Here is a 13,471-nt window from a genome sequence, read left to right as displayed (position 1 = left end):
ATTATAGCATCCATAGACCATTGTTTAGGGTTTGATAGCTCAACTATCAATGTTGTAAATGGCATTGTCCATTGCACCAGATGCCTATTCTTCTTGATCCGGGCTTGTTATTCGTACATATGGTCGTCCGTACAGGTGAATTCATGGGTAAAACTGAAGAGAAATAAACTTAATGCTAGTGCTATCCCCTCACAGCAAGAGTGTCCGGGCTTTGATATAAGAACAAGGCAGATGCGTGCTTTCCTCCTCAGTTTCTCCCAACACAATTTGTCCAACAGCATGTCCCTCCAGGGCTACCATACCCACAACTCGCCTTATCATACAAAGGAGCATTGTATCTTGCTTTATTGCGTGCTTGTTATGTTGTTATAAGTGAAAACAGTTTGGCTTTTACGATTATGATAGCACAGGCAGATTTGTTTCCTCAATGGGTCCAATGTGGGTGTCGGACAGAAACTGCAGGTGAATAGGTGGGCTTTTGTGCCTTTAAGTAGGCTATTGGAGGTAAACTGAACACATGGAAAGCATGGCTGGGTCATATCATCAGAATCAGAATAGTTTTTTATTGCCATTGTTTGTGAACAGGTTCACAAACTAGGAATTTTGCTTGGTGAGACGTGCAACATTAAAACATAAAAAACATATAGCACAGAGTGTAGATAAAAATAAGCTATACACTTTAAACTATAAGGCTTTAGGGGCATGCATAAGAATATTAAATTAAAAAAGATAAAAATAAGAGATAAAATATGGTAGACGACAACAATTGACATAGAACAACAGGATTGGATTTACATATGGTGCATAAAGTGATAAAGTGATGTTAAGTGATACAGTGATAAGTGGTGCAGTGGATCTAAGTGCAATAGAGCAGATTACAGTCTGTACTGAGTTCTTCGGTCTCTTAATCGTTCATGAGTCTGACGGCTGTGGGGAAAAAACTGTTCAAGTGGCGGATTCTATGGGTCTTGATTGACCGTAGCCTCCTGCCTGAGGGAAGATGGGTGAATAGTCCGTGTCCAGGGTAAGAAGGGTCAGCAGTGATCCGACCCACACGCCTCCGTGTCCTGGAGGTGAACAGGACTTGGAGAGATGGGAGCTCACAACCAAATACCCTCACAGCAGCACGCACAATGTGCTGCAGTCGATGCTTGTCCCTGTCTGTAGCACCGGGGTACCACACGGTGATGGAGGAGGAGAGGATGGACCACACGGTGATGGAGGAGGAGAGGATGGACCACACGGTGATGGAGGAGGTGAGGATGGACTCGATGATGGCCGTGTAGAACTTCTTGGTCGGCAGCTTAAGTTTCCTCAGCTGCTGCAGAAGAACATCCTCTGCTGGGCCTTCTTGATGAGGGAGCTGATGGTTGGCTCCTATTTGAGGTCCTAGGTGATGGTGAAGGAGTCCACAGTGGAGATGGGGGTGGGAGAGTCTGTCAGGACGAGGGGGGACGGTGGGGCTGTGTCTTTCCTGAAGTCCACGATCATCTCCATTGTCTTCTGGGCGTTCAGCTCCAGGTTGTGGCTGCACCAGGACGCCAGCCGGTCCACCTCTCTCCTGTAGGCAGACTCATCACCGTCAGAGCCCGATGAGGGTGGTGTCGTCCACAAACTTGATCAGTTTAACGGACTGGTGACTGGAGGTGTAGCAGTTTGTGTACAAGGAGAAGAGCCAGGGGGAAAGTACACAGCCCTGAGGAGTTCCAGTGTTTGTAGTCTGAGTGTCCGAGATGATCTTCCCCAGCCGCACGTGCTGTCTTCAGTCCGTCAGGAAGTCAGTGATCCACCTGCAGAGGGAGTCGGCCACACTGAGCTGGTAGAGCTTGTCTCGCAGCCGTCCAGGGAGGATGGTGTTGAAGGCAGAGTTGAAGTCCACAAACAGGAGATCACGTGCTGCGTCACTCAAAGCAGCAGCACAAACATCCCTGTGAAGGCTTCAGGAGCAGGCGCTTTATAAATCTAATGATATGAATGAAGCATGTTGCTTGAGTCGCTCATATTTGTGAGGAAAGGGCTCAGGATTTGCGTCTTAGATGAACTCCGACAAGCCTTACGAGCTAGCTAACTTTCCTGAGTTGACCCATAGATTTAGGTCAATTATGATGAATAAAGAGAATAAAACAGCTTCAAATGAATTTGCCCCATCAGCTAAAGGCTGTGATTTTTAAGTATTTTGTCAGGCGTAAATTATATCTCTAAATATATCATTATTGTGATATTTCTTTTTTATACCGTGATATAAACTTTTGGCCATATCGCCCTGCCTTATTAGAAAGAATATAGTACATTGATCTAAAACAGCATGTTCAAAGTTTTCCTTGCTGTTATGCTTTGTGAATCACCTCAGTCCCTGTTTCCTGTTAAGACTTCCTTGCCTTGTTCCACTTTAAAACAAACCCCACTGGAGCCAGAGAGGCAAATTTATTTTGAGTAGTCTTCTAACAGTATATCAAAGTGTTTTACCTTTGAGGGGGCCGTGCTAGCCTGGCCTTAGCCATCCGTAAACTCTGGTCAATTATAATTGCCCTGCATGTACGTCTGGGTCTGATCTCAGTGGCTGCGTTGCATCAGTTGACTTTCTACCTACCATTCAGCGAGCGGGGGAGGCGGGGCTTGCAGGTGACGTCAAGCATTTGCGCCGATTTGCTGGTTGTAGTTTGACAATGGTGGCGGATACGAAAGAAATGGAAGCTCATCAGTCCGTCCTGGCTCGGCTCCCAAATATCCAGAAATTAAAATTGAACCCTTGGAATGTGCAAGGAATGACCCCAAGAGTTTTAATAGCTGCTTCACTCACTCGGGCGCATTACAAACGTCACAAGCAAACTCTAGCGAAAATCAGATCCAATCGTTTCAAAGTTCACCCCCCCACCTGATAACGGAACTCAATTGAGAAGTTCCAGACCCTTATACGAAACGAAGTAAGTACGAGGGTGTGGTAAAACCAGGCTAGGGCCGTGCAGGTCCTGCCTATTTAAAGCTACCCTAAGCCACCCCGTTTTTCCGGACCAGTATTGTTGCATTCCCACATAGATGCGGCACACTCAAAACAGCAGTGAACTTCGTGCCGCAGAAGGAGACCAGCTGCACCTCCCTCACCTCACAGCCCGGGGCCTATGTGTGCATTACGGTGGACCTGCCCCCACATGCTCCCGCACCATGTAAACACAAACACGTGTAGACATGCAAACGTTTGAAGCAGCGAACAGTTTCGCATTATGACAGAAGTTTACAAAAAGATGGTGAAGTGATAAACATCTGAGCGACCTGCTCTGATCCAGATGAAATCCTCATCAAATATCTGTTTGTTTAATAATCCAATATCTACAGCAGCACCCAGAGGTTGTGAGTGTGAGGCCTTCAAGGGTTGCCGGGGAAAAAGTTCCGCACTGTAAACTTATAGTTATAAATGGAAGCATTTTGTTGTAAATGCCAAAAAAAAGACACTTTCATGAAAGTTGCAGTTTAGAAAATAAATGTCTCAAAAATGTTTATTTTGCTACATATCTTATTTATGCCGAGAAATGTGAGATTTCCGTATCGGGGGTTACGGGGTCCTCCCTCAGGAGATTTTTAATTGAACAGATGTAATCTATTGCAATCTGGTGCAATTTAGATCAGTGGTTCTGAGGTGAGGCTTCGGGACCAGCCTTACATGTATCCTGACAAGTCAAGACCCACAAACATTCACTTTTACTCAAAATATTTTACAGTTAGGCCATTTGTGTATGTAATATCAAAATGCAGTAAGCCTTTTGCAGTGTTCAGTCTATCATAAATCTTTCTATCAATAATCATCAACCACCAGCTGAAAACCAGATGACCGTATTTCATTTCAGAAAGTATTATTGTGTGTGAGGGGACAACAGACTGGGCTTTATTCACTACATTTTCAGTTTGGTTTCTGTTCCCACATTGTACAGCCTCTTTTAGCTACAGATGAAAAATACTTACTGTTTTTTCCCTCCATATTGCAATAGCGATTTAATATGCTTTTTTCGTTATTTTACTAAACTAAACTAAATTAAACTAAACTAAACTAAACTAAACTAAACTGAGACCCTTTATTGCTCATGAGATTATAATTGACTAATAATGCAAAAAAAAAAAAAATGAATTAGGTCAACTGCCAATCACCTTTTTATCCCTTATCATTTTTAATATAATTCAAAATAGCCACATAGCCATTTATATAATTTACTGAAATCATTTTTGTATTCAGCCTGGATGATTTTTGCTATTTGCTCTTAATTGTGTTTTAATGCTTGTAAAATAAATTATCTTTATTAAAAACATTCTCAAACAGAAGCCTTCTTTTAGGACCCAGATGTGAATGGAGCGCTGGGAGACGTGCTTTTGTCAGGGTTAGTGCTAGATCGTATGCTCCGGAGGGACAGTCTGTGAAAACGTGAGATATCATGACACAAATAAAGGTTAGGGCCGGGGAAATGGTTAACTTTCAGGTTAGGATTAGGATTATTTGTATTTCTAGACAAACCAACTCATAGATCTATACAAAATCACAGCAGGCCGGCCCTCCCGAGCATACGATCTAGCACTAACCTTTTGTCAGCCCAAGTGGAGAGAGTTTGACCTGAGTTTCGGGGGCAGAGGTTGGTGATGTATTCAAGTACATTTGAGGGCTGGGTACTGTTATGAAAAAAGATTCTCTCTTTAGAGACCAAGATTTGAGGTGCTTAGTCCAGGGACAGCACTAAAGGAAGTAACTCAAATAAATGATTCAACTTGAAAAATAAATATCTTTCTTAATTCTTTTATGGAATAAATTCATATTATTGTTTTCTGGTTCTAGATCACAAATGTTTTATTCTGGGTGTTGCAAAAAGAGAGAGAGAGCAGCTCCCCCCAGCTCTTTTGTCCTCACATCCTGCATGGGGGGCCCTGTTGGACAGAAATGGTTTGTAACACAAATAGGCCTGTCACGATAAAATGTTTTAGTGATCGATAGATCCTTTCTAAAAATATCCCGATAAACTAAATATTGCAATATGTTCATCTTCATTATTGTGGTGAAATCATTCCTGATTAAAACTCACTTCTGTGTTACATTAAACCTGCTTACAATGAATATGTATATGAAATATATGGATTCAGATAATACTGTACATTAATGTTCATAATGTGGGCACAGTAGGGCTGATAGCTCTGATACACTGACTGGGCAGTGCTTTGGTTTGGTTCTGACAGTTCTCACTCATGTTCCTCATTATGCCTGGTTTATGGTCGTGCAGGACAAGGACAAATCGTTCGAAATGCTCCGTGGCTCCTCCGCCTTCACATTGAGATGATTTTTTTAATAACATAAAAAGTGAAAACACATAATCCCTAAATCATAGGAACAATATATATATTACAGAAAAAATCATTTAGAAAAAGGAGACTGAAGCAGTTTTTTGTCAGTTTCCTCATTGCGATCTCAAGCACTTTGACGTGCTTTTGCCTCATTCCGATTTCCAATCGAGTTAGGCCATAAACCCCGCCCCTGCGAATTCTGATTGGATGTCATTGCAAATGCAGCTTTTTCAGTTGGCTTCATTAAGTTAACATTGTCGTTTTACAAATGTTAAGGTTAGGGTTAGGGTTAGGGTTAGGAAAAAGGATTTGGTTAGAGTTAGAACAATGTTAGTTAGTTAGAAAGCGGAAAGACGTGTATGCGCTCCATCTCTGCACCTGCATGAACCAGGCTTTAATGTTGTTATTCTCGCTGTGATGCGCTCGCTTGTGTTTTATTAAGTCCCTCTTGCTCTGCCATTAAGTTCTCAGAAAGTGTTGGCATCGGCAAAGTTCCGTGGCACACTTTCTGTTTACAGCCTGCCTCTCTGCTAAGCAGTACTGATCAATAAATGATCTGAATACATTCGGGATACGGCTGATGTGTTCAATGCTGCCTTTACGCACAAGGAGACAAACTGGAAGACGGCGCTCTGCTTGTTCAGCACTGTGACAGCACGTGAATTTATCATGCATTTACCGAGACTAAAAATGTTATTGTCCTTCATTTTACTTACCAAGCGATCGTTGATGTAGTGATTACCATGACCTGACCTCACGACGAGGCCTAAATACAAAGCAATCTAATTTTCCCCGCAGGGAAATTTGTCCTCTGCATTTGACCCATTCTTTGATGCTGCTTGGGCAGTGCCGCGCCGGGGGTCCCATGTGGAGCCAGGCTGATGGTCAGTGCCTCCTGGCTGGAGCATTCACCTCTTGTACGAGTGCGGACCGCTGTGCCACCGTGCCGCACATTCAGTTTGAATTGATCATATTCCCTCTTTAGTGAAGCACACTGGACTTTACAATGTTGCATGGGTGTTTCCACATGTGAGTGTGTTGTTGGTGGGATTGTGTGGCCTTTGCGGCTTGCTTTGATATGATGCCATTCTGTGCTTGTACAATGGCCTAATCCCACATAATCCCCTGCAACATCACACAGCCAATCGTTTGAGAGCATAGATCAGGTCAACAGTCACCTGACATTGTAATACAAATCCGTACTCTGACAAGTAAGAGAAGAGGGTACTATATCCTGTGTAGTTCAAGGCTTTAAACGTGTTTAGCCTCAGCAAACACATTTTTTATTTAAAATATTGGACAAAAACACTTTTGTTTTTATGAGCCGAACATAAAACATTTTCCAAAAAAAACAAAGACCCATTTCTCAAATATTGTTCACACTTCTCCATCCCCCCTCACAGCTGAGGCAAATCCAGATGCTGATTATACATGTGTTTCAGTCACATGACTGCTGTAGTTCTAGCCGCCATTTTGAACACTGCTGGCTAGTGCAACAGTGTTTCTGCCTGCATCTCAATTGAATTCAAGATGCTACATAAAAAAATTCCACACTTGACAGCAGTTGAGCTGAACAGATACACAAAGACTGACACCTTGGGATTTGATCCTTATCAACTGTTTTTTTTACACAACTTAAAACCAATGACAGTTTGCCACATCTAACGTTTGCGGATATCCATCTACATTTATGTGGTCCATATTCCCTCTCCATACACCATAAGAGCTTGGAGGCCTATCACAACTACATCTCAGGATGGGTTATGGATGCCAAGATACAACAGGTGAAGAGGCGCAAAATGTTCACGGTCACAGGAAGGGTAAGTAATAAACAAGCGTATCTGATTGCCTTTTGCGAACATTAGCATGTGTCAGCACTCATTTAAAGAATTCATTGCGAAATATGCTTCTCTCTCAAGCAAACAGTTAAACTATGTGGGTTGTTATTTTGTTTTAGTCTACTATGAGTCGTGTTTTATCGATAGTTTATGGTTTTATCAGCTATGGATCGAGGCAACATTAACAAGAGAAGTGTGTTTATGTTGCTCTCTGACGGGCAGTTCTCACGGGTCAGTCGGCTACATTTTAACCTCTTACCCCCCGCCTTAACCCAGCACATTTTCTCCAGTTTGGCATTACCAAAGCTTTTCGCTAGGAGCTTACAACCTAGGCCTGAGTATAATGTAGGTAAACGGATAGCCTAGTGTTTGTTTGTAACCTAGCCTCGCTTGCGTTACATTGTTGCAACTGTTTCACCGTGGCCGCGTTGCTACACTTACCTGATACAAAGTGCACAGCTTGGAGTCGGCTGTTAGAGTCCAGTGGTCTCTCCTTATAGCAGTTATCCATGTCTGTCAATGAACTGGGTCTTTAGGAAACTTGTAGAAATCAAGTCCCTTTTTTGGACATAACAATAGCATTGGACAAACCAGATACATTGTTTTCAGTGCTACTGCGAAACTCCTAATTTGCAACACTTGGCCATAGGAGGCATTAGACACATTCAACAAAACACATGTACAGTATTTAAAAAGGTAAACAATAAACGTCATGAATATACATTCCATACAGCGTCACCATGTGTGCAGCTTTGATTTGACTTCAGTCACTGTTTCAGACTCTGTTTAAGTTGTTCATGTCAGTCTGCAGTTTTAAACCAGTGGGCACAGACTTCCATTGTCTGGATCCATGAAAAGTGAAACTGAACTGTCTGCATGACCCTGACGCCGAACAATGAGCAGAAAATAGCAGGGGAAACATTAAAAAAACAATTTCAGAGTTCTAAAATGTATAAAGTTTTCAAAAGTAGAAAGATTATATCTATCAACGACATCACAATGATGCCACCTCATGGGTTTTCTGTTAAATACCTGCTTGTACACTGAAACAACCGGCTTGAGTGTGGATGGGGAGGTATGTCACCAAGATGTGACGCAGTAAGACAGATGTGATGCAGTAATGTGACGCAGTAAGACAGATGTGACGCAGTAATGTGACGCAGAAAGACACATGTGACGCAGTAATGTGACGCAGAAAGACACATGTGACGCAGTAATGTGATGCAGTAAGACAGATGTGATGCAGTAATGTGACGCAGTAAGACAGATGTGATGCAGTAATGTGACGCAGTAAGACAGATGTGACGCAGTAATGTGACGCAGTAAGACAGATGTGATGCAGTAAGACGGATGTGACGCAGTAATGTGACGCAGAAAGACACATGTGACGCAGTAATGTGACGCAGTAAGACAGATGTGACGCAGTAATGTGACGCAGTAATGTGACGCAGAAAGACACATGTGACGCAGTAATGTGATGCAGTAAGACAGATGTGACGCAGTAATGTGACGCAGTAAGACAGATGTGACGCAGTAATGTGACGCAGAAAGACACATGTGACGCAGTAATGTGACGCAGTAAGACAGATGTGACGCAGTAATGTGACGCAGAAAGACACATGTGACGCAGTAAGACGGATGTGACGCAATAATGTGATGCAGTAAGACAGATGTGACGCAGTAAGACAGATGTGGCGCAGTAATGTGACGCATTAAGACAGATGTGATGCAGTAAGACAGATGTGATGCAGTAATGTGACGCAGTAAGACAGATGTGACGCAGTAATGTGACGCAGCAAGACAGATGTGACGCAGTAAGACAGATGTGACTCATGTATAACAGATGTGACTCATGTATAGCAGATGTGACTCATGTATAACAGATGTGACGCAGTAAGACAGATGTGACACATGTATAACAGATGTGACACATGTATAACAGATGTGACGCATGTATAACAGATGTGACGCATGTATAACAGATGTGACTCATGTATAGCAGATGTGACTCATGTATAACAGATGTGACGCATGTATAACAGATGTGACTCATGTATAACAGATGTGACGCAGTAAGACAGATGTGACACATGTATAACAGATGTGACGCATGTATAACAGATGTGACTCATGTATAACAGATGTGACGCATGTATAACAGATGTGACTCATGTATAGCAGATGTGATGCATGTATAACAGATGTGACTCATGTATAACAGATGTGACTCATGTATTACAGATGTGACTCATGTATAACAGATGTGACTCATGTATAACAGATGTGACTCATGTATAACAGATGTGACTCATGTATAACAGATGTGACTCATGTATAACAGATATGACACATGTATAACAGATGGGACGCATGTATAACAGATGTGACTCATGTATAGCAGATGTGACTCATTATAACAGATGTGACTCATGTATAACAGGTGTGACTCATGTATAACAGATGTGACGCATGTATAACAGATGTGACTCATGTATAACAGATGTGACGCATGTATAACAGATGTGACGCATGTATAACAGATGTGACGCATGTATAACAGATGTGACTCATGTATAACAGATGTGACTCATGTATAACAGATGTGACTCATGTATAACAGATATGACGGATGTATAACAGATGTGACGCATGTATAACAGATGTGACTCATGTATAACAGATGTGACACATGTATAACAGATGTGACGCATGTATAACAGATGTGACGCATGTATAACAGATGTGACGCATGTATAACAGATATGACGCATGTATAACAGATGTGACTCACGTATTACAGATGTGACGCATGTATAACAGATGTGACGCATGTATAACAGATATGACGCATGTATAACAGATGTGACTCATGTATTACAGATGTGACGCATGTATAACAGATGTGACGCATGTATAACAGATGTGACTCATGTATAACAGATGTGACTCATGTATAACAGATGTGACTCATGTATTACAGATGTGACTCATGTATAGCAGATGTGACTCATGCATAACAGATGTGACGCATGTATAACAGATGTGACGCATGTATAACAGATGTGACGCATGTATAACAGATGTGACGCATGTATAACAGATGTGACTCATGTATAACAGATGTGACTTGGACAGATCCCTCCTGATAAAACCAAAACAATTCAAGTTGGATTTGACCTTTTTACACACATTGTTGACTTCACTTTGAAATTCAAGGTTGTTGTCCAGAATAATTGCAACATATTTGGACTCTTTTACTTCTCAAATATTTTCATTGTTTATGCTTACTTCAAAGGTGCCATCAGAAGGTCAGCGAGAGTCCAGAGGCACCAGCAGCTTCAAATACCTGTTTGCTGCTTTGTAGCAGCTGTTCTCTTTATCTGATGCATTTGTCTGGCAGAAACCGTCCTCATTGTGCCTTTATGTGCCTTTGTGCAAACCCGTGTGTGCTGAATACACTTATTCTTTCGTGAAATATCAAAGGTTTTCAAACCTAGACCAAGGCATTCAACTATTTCACGCTTCATCAGCAGAGATCCCTTTTCTTTCCCAAATTACTTGAAAATGATGATCTGCTTAATAATGTGGAACGTCCTTTTTCAGTACTTTTTCCCTTAAAGGAATAGGCCACCATTTTTACATACTGAGATATGTTCTTACCTTAGCTTTGACGAGTTCTTTAGGACCTGTCTGATCTTCACCCGTGCCTTCAGTCACGTAAACACAGCACAGACGGCGTTAGCATTTAGCCTCTCCCCCTCTCCACTATAGCTCCAAAACTGGTCAAGATAGAAGCTACCAAGCTCTTCCACGTTTTCCCTATTTAAATATGGTTACGTGAAGTGTTCCACTACAAAGTATAATTACACAAAATTAAACAATGTGGATTTTCTAAACGGATAAAAGGGGGGACTATATTGTAAGGCGTAATAATACCAGGAGTAGTTTGGCATCCGCACAGTAAAGTGAAGATTACTGCGCAGTAAAGTGAAGATTACTGTGCGGATTTCGAAGGAAGAGCTTGGTAGCTTCTATCTTGACCTGTTTTTGAACTATAGAGGAGAGCAGGAGAGGCTAAACGCTAACGCCGTCTGCGCTGTGTTTACGTGACTGAAGGCACGGGTGAAGACCAGACAGGTCCTAAAGAACTCGTCAAAGCTAAGGTAAGAACATATCTCAGTATGTAAAAACGGTGGCCTATTCCTTTAACTGGGCTTAACCTGACAACTAATCATCACAGGGGTCTGAGATTAATGTCAGTGATTCAAAGAGCCCTGAGACACAATACAATCCATGAGTTTCATTGAAAAACGTTTATTTTACCTTTTTGACACTGAAATACAATTTGCCCCACCGATGTGCCAGTTCTCCAAACAGGTCATCCATCTCCGCATAACACTGCAGTTAGGTGCAGTCCAGCACATAACTACAGGGTGTAAGATGCTGCAGGGAAAGCTTACATGAAGCGCCAAAACCAAGAGGCTGCATAGTGTACAGGAGTATGGGCTGGAAACCCCAAGGTCAAAGTGGGAAACACCTCCAAAGGAGAATGACCGAGCAAAGATCCTGTGGGACTTCCAGATACAGACGTACAAAGAGCAGGGAAAAGCTGTTGTGGTTCGTGCTGTCAATCAACACATTTAATCACCATTAATCTCATCAATGTCATAGTTAACTCGCAATTATTGCAAATAAATCACAATTTTTTACTATTCTGAATGTCCATTGAATTATCATTTTAATACTCTTTTCAACATGGAGTGGAGAGTCTTACTTTGTGCTGTACCAGCTCAGCACACATCCTATAATTTATGCTATAATTCACAGTCACGCCGAGTCCTCCTGAGTCGAGGGGGGGTCAGGAGTCATGACCGGTCTTGTGTTGGAATCGTGTTTTATTTTAAGCCCAATTTTGGAGCTCCATCACTGTGTGGCTCTTCTACAGAGGGACTATAGAGAGCATCCTGACCAGCTCCATCACAGTGTGGCACCGCGCCTATATGGCCTCCTGCCGAAGGAGCCTCCAGCGCATCTTGAGAGCAGTGGAGAAGATCTGCGGAGCCCCTCTCCCCTCCATTAAGGAGATGTTCTCCACCCGTCTCACCCACAAAGGGGACCCTACGCACCCATCACGCCGTCTCTTCAAGATAATGCCTTCAGGGAGGAGACCAGGTCCAATCGACTGAAGAACAGTTTTAGGCAAGGCAAGGCAAGTTTAATTGTAGAGCACAATTCATACACAAGGCAATTCAAAGTGCTTTGAAAGCAAATAGAATCAATAAAAACATCAACATAAAATTAATCAATTACAGTAAAAGGCAAGAGTGCAGATAAAATACTTTCAGTCATATGCATCGGTAAAAAGAACTGTTTTCAGCCTGGATTTGAACATTGTCAGGGTTGAGGCCTGTCTCACATCCTCTGTTCTAGATTTTAGCTGCATGAAACTGAAACGCAGCCTCACCGTTTTTATTATTGACTCTGGGAACCACCAGGAGACCCCTCCCTGAGGTTCTCAGGGCCCGAGATGGTTCATATGGCTGCAACATGATGTACTTTGGAGCTAAACCATGAAAAGACTTGTAACAAGCAGAGCTGTTTTAAATTATATTCTCTGAGTGACAGGAAGCCAGTGCAGAGACCGGAGCACTGGACTAATATGGTCGTATTTCCTGGTTCTTGTCAGGACTCGAGCAAGAGCGTTCTGGATGTACTGTAGCTGTCTGATAGCTCGTTTAGAGTGGCCAGTGAGCAGGCGGTTACAGTCGTCTAAACTTGTCCTTAAAGCCACAGAAGCTGCTCTGAGCACTTTCACCGGAACATTTACTCCACTGCACGTGTGGACGACAAACAATCATGGCGGAGGACGTGAACGCAAAGCGTAAGTCGCTTTGTGCTTGATTGGTTCTCTTTGTTCAAACTGCGATTGTTAGCCCCGCTTCCAGTCTCGAATTGTGTCCTATTGCTACAATTCCAGACTGTCCAGATCTCCCAACACCCCCACCCTACTTGGGAGCGTATCTTTGCTGATCTGGAGTGTAGTGTGCACCCCTAAATCTTTGAAGACTGAAAAAATGGTGTAGTCTGTCTCAGCCTAGCAGTGGCCACAGCTTCTAAAAAACTACAGGTTCACTAGGCCTCAAACAACTCGTGCAAGAAAAATAAATTACGCCGTTAAAATTGATTTGTGCAAACACATGTATAACACAATTTTAACCAGTCAGTAACTTTCCAAAAATCTCTAAACAAAATTGAAATCATTTTGACCTCAATGCTTTTGCAGTGACAGCTGAAGGGTTTTGTGTCACTGATGGTCC

This window comes from Gobius niger (genome assembly GCF_951799975.1).
Source record: "Gobius niger genome assembly, chromosome: 16".
NCBI classification, from domain to species: domain Eukaryota; kingdom Metazoa; phylum Chordata; class Actinopteri; order Gobiiformes; family Gobiidae; genus Gobius; species Gobius niger.
Note: the sequence above shows the minus strand (reverse complement) of the source record.